Source organism: Cryptomeria japonica, unplaced genomic scaffold, assembly GCF_030272615.1.
Source record: "Cryptomeria japonica unplaced genomic scaffold, Sugi_1.0 HiC_scaffold_208, whole genome shotgun sequence".
Classification (NCBI taxonomy): domain Eukaryota; kingdom Viridiplantae; phylum Streptophyta; class Pinopsida; order Cupressales; family Cupressaceae; genus Cryptomeria; species Cryptomeria japonica.
This window is the reverse complement of record NW_026729030.1, coordinates 54218-58290: the sequence shown is the minus strand read 5'-3', so window position 1 is coordinate 58290 and position 4073 is coordinate 54218. Positions and strand designations below refer to the sequence as shown.

The 4073-nt window shown below is 61.7% G+C and overlaps 1 non-coding gene across 1 annotated transcript; it reads left to right on the top strand.

Annotated features, from left to right (window-relative positions):
- Positions 1-3528: 3528 nt before the first annotated feature.
- On the top strand, positions 3529-3647 carry LOC131868516 (5S ribosomal RNA). The gene has a single exon (XR_009366967.1). It is a non-coding gene; the product is annotated as a 5S ribosomal RNA (ribosomal RNA).
- Positions 3648-4073: the final 426 nt, after the last annotated feature.

Sequence of the window (4073 nt, the reverse complement as noted above, 5' to 3'; positions counted from 1 at the left end):
CGCACCCGGGGCAAACCGGGCTCCGACTTCGTGCACGCCGCACCTTGGAGCACACTTCGGAGCGCTCCTTGGTGCGCACCATGGTGCCCACCAGGCCGCGCAACCCAGCCAAGGTGTGCGCACCAAGGTGCACGCGAGGTGCGCACCCGGGGCAAACCGGGGTCCGACTTCGTGCACGCCGCACCTTGGAGCACACATCGGGGCGCTCCCGGGTTCGCACCGGCGTTGCGCACCGTGGTGGGCACCTCGGAGCACACCAAGGTGGGCAGCGAGGTGCGCACCTTTGATGCGATGCCTTCACTAATTTCCATAAAAGGCAAAAAAAAAATGAGATTTTAAAATTTCCGTTTTGAAAGATAGTGAGAAAAAGGGAATGCTGGTGCCATCTTGAGCCCGCCCTGGTGCGCAGCCCAGCCAAGGTTTGCGCACCAAGGTGCCCACCCTGGCGAAGGTGCGCGCCCGGGCAATTAACCCAACTTCCAACTTCGCGCGCGCCAGGGTGGGAGCGCACCCAACAACCGGGCCTGGGAAGAGCCAATGCGAGAAACCCCACCAAACTCTCTGACAAAAAAAGAGGGGGCGCTCCAGTAACCCCGCTTCGGAGCGCACCCTGGGCAAACCCAGCCAAGGTGCCCACCCCGGCCAAGGTGCAGGCGAGGTGCGCACCCGGGGCAAACCGGGCTCCGACAACGTGCACGCCGCACCTTGGAGCACACTTCGTAGCGCTCCCGGGTGCGCACCTCAGAGCACACCAAGGTGGGCAGCGAGGTGCGCACCTTTGATGCGCTGCCTTCACTAATTTCCAGAAAAGGCAAAAAAAAAAGGAGATTTTAAAATTTCCGTTTTGAAAGATAGTGAAAAAAACGGAACGCGCGTGCCATCTTGAGCCCGCCCTGGTGCGCAGCCCAGGTAAGGTGCCACCCTGGCAAAGGTGCGCACCCGGGCAATTAACCCTACTTCCGACTTCGTGCGCGCCAGGGTGGCAACCGGGCCTCGGAAGAGCCAATGCGAGAAACCCCACCAAACGCTCCGACAAAAAAAGAGGCGGCGCTCCAATAACCCCGCTTCGGAGCGCAGCCGGGGCAAACCAAGCCAAGGTGCCCACCCCGACGAAGGTGCACGCGAGGTGCGCACCCGGGGCAAACCGGGCTCCGACAACGTGCACGCAGCACCTTGGAGCACACTTCGAAGCACTCCCGGGTGCCCACCGGCGTTGCGCACCGTGGTGGGCAGCGAGGTGCGCACCTTTGATGCGCTGCCTTCACTAATTTCCAGAAAAAGGCAAAAAAAAATGAGATTTTAAAATTTCCGTTTTGAAAGATAGTGAAAAAAAAGGAACGCGGGTGCCATCTTGAGCCCGCCCTGGTGCGCAGCCCAGGCAAGGCATGCGCACCAAGGTGCCCACCCGAGGTGCACACCCGGGGCAAACCGGGCTCCGACTTCGTGCAGGCCGCACCTTGGAGCACACTTCGGAGCGCTCCTTGGTGCGCACCATGGTGCCCACCAGGGCGCACCCGGGGCAAACCGGGCTCCGACTTCGTGCACGCCGCACCTTGGAGCACACATCGGAGCGCTCCCAGGTTCGCACCAGCGTTGCGCACCTTTGATGCGCTGCCTTCACTAATTTCCAGAAAAGGCAAAAAAAAACGATATTTTAAAATTTCCGTTCTGAAAGATAGTGAAAAAAACGGAACGCGGGTGCCATCTTGAGCCCTTCCTGATGCGCAGCCCAGGCAAGTTGTGCGCACCAAGGTGCCCACCCTGGCGGAGGTGCGCGCCCGGGGCAAACCGGGCTCCGACTTCGTGCACTGCATGGTGCCCACCAAGGCGCGCAACCCAGCCAAGGTGCCCACCGCAGCGAAGGTGCACGCGAGGTGCGCACCCGAGGTGCACACCCGGGGCAAACCGGGCTCCGACTTCGTGCACGCCGCACCTTGGAGCACACTTCAGAGCGCTCCTTGGTACGCACCAGGGCGCGCAACCCAGCCAAGGTGCTCACCCCGGCGAAGGTGCACGCGAGGTGCGCACCCGGGGCAAACCGGGCTCGGACTTCGTGCACGCCGCACCTTGGAGCACACATCGGAGCGCTCCCGGGTTCGCACCAGCATTGCGCACCTTTGATGCGCTGCCTTCACTAATTTCCAGAAAAGGCAAAAAAAAGAAAAAAATGAGATTTTAAAATTTCCGTTTTGAAAGATAGTGAAAAAAACGGAACGCGGGTGCCATCTTGAGCCCGCCCTGGTGTGCAGCCCAGGCAAGTTGTGCGCACCAAGGCACCCACCCTGGCCAAGGTGGGTCACGGGGTGGGTCCTAGGGTGGGTAACGGGGTGGGTACTAAGGTGCGTGCCAAGGTGGGTCATAGGGTGGGTGCCAAGGTGGGCACCAGGGTGGGTGTGCACCAACCCTAGCCAGGGTAGGTCACGGGGTGGTTGTCGGGGTGGGCGTCAAGGAGCCAAGGTGGGTGGCAAGTAGCCAAGTTGCGTGCCAAGGTGGGTGTCGGGGTGGGTGCCAAGGATCCAAGGTGGGTGCCAAGGAACCAAGGTGGGTGTCTGGGTGGGTGCCGAGGTGGGAGCCAGGGTGGGTCCCAAGGTGAGTGCAAAGGTGGGTGCCAGGGTCAAGGTGAGTGCCAATGTGGGTTCCAAGGTGCCAGGGTCAGGGTGAGTGCCAATGTGGGTTCAAAGGTGCTAAGTTGGGTGCGAGGTTGGGTGCGAGGGTGGGTGGGTGCCAAGGTGTGCTAGGTGGAAGCCCGGGTGGGTCGGCATCCCATGGGTGTCGAGTTGGGTGCCTGATGGGTGCTTCTTGTCAAGTTTTAGTCGTCGGGACTCATTTCGAGCCTTAGAGGTCGTTTCTTGTCCGGTTGCCCTGTCTTCGACCTGGGAACCCAATTTTGGTCCTCGGGTCCCATTTTTTTTTGTCTCGCATCCCACTTTTGGCCTGTGGCCTTTTCGGGGTCGATTCTCGTTTTGGGCATCAGAGCATGTTTCTTCTCCTAAAACCCAATATTTGTTTATTAAGTCTCGGAACACATTTTTGTTCTCGTGGACCCATCATGGGTCTTGGAACGCATTTGTGGTCCTTGGGTCCCATTTTGCATCCCGAAACTTGTGTTTTGGTGCTTGATCCCTATTTTGGGTGCCCACCTTGCACCAAGTGCGCACCCGGGGCAAACCGAGCGCCTTGGTGCACCGGGGCAAGATCGAGCGTGCACCCGAGGCGCCCCGAACATGCACCAAGGTGCACTCGGCCCACATGTGAGCGCAGGTCGTTGCGCCCGAGGTGGTGTGTGGGCACCGCGTTGCAGACGGGACACTGCACGCACACGACGCCCCCTCCAGGTGCACGCACGTAGGCCGGGCCGGGTGCACACCCGACGCCCTAGCAAGGTGCGCGCACCCGGGCAGGGCTCACACTTGGCGAACGGGGCGCACTTCGCGAGGGAGGGTGTGCACCTCGACGGGGGTGGGTGGCCGGGGTGGATTCGCACGTGGGTCGCGGTTTGCTAAGTACACACTGCGACAAGCTCATAACGGGTGCGATCATACCAGCGTTAGTGCACCGGATCCCATCAGAACTCCGCAGTTAAGCGCGCTTGGGCCGGAGTAGTACTGGGATGGGTGACCTCCCGGGAAGTCCCGGTGTTGCACCCTTTTTTAGTTTTTCGCCGGGCGTCGCAATGCTATTTGAATAAACCTTTTGCCCGTTTGCGTTCTCGTCGGGGCCGGGCCGGGCCGGGGTGCGCTGCCCGCACTACCGCGCGCGCGGGGGCGACACCGAGCGCGCACCCGAGGCGCCCCGAGCACACAGGCCACGGTGCAACCCGGGCGTTGTGCGCGCACCCCGGTGCGCCCGAGGTGCTGCGCGCGCACCCAGGTGAAATCGGTGTGCACCTCGGCCAGTGCGCGCTCGGTCGAGTCGCGCACGTTGGCCAAGGTGCACGGTGATGTTTCTTACTCTAAGGTTCCGCACCAGACGCCCGGGACAGGTGAGCGAAGCTGGGCGGGGCCGGGTGCGCGGCCGGGGCAGGTGCACGCAGCTGGAGAGAGCTTTGGAGCACACTTCGGAGCGCACCAATG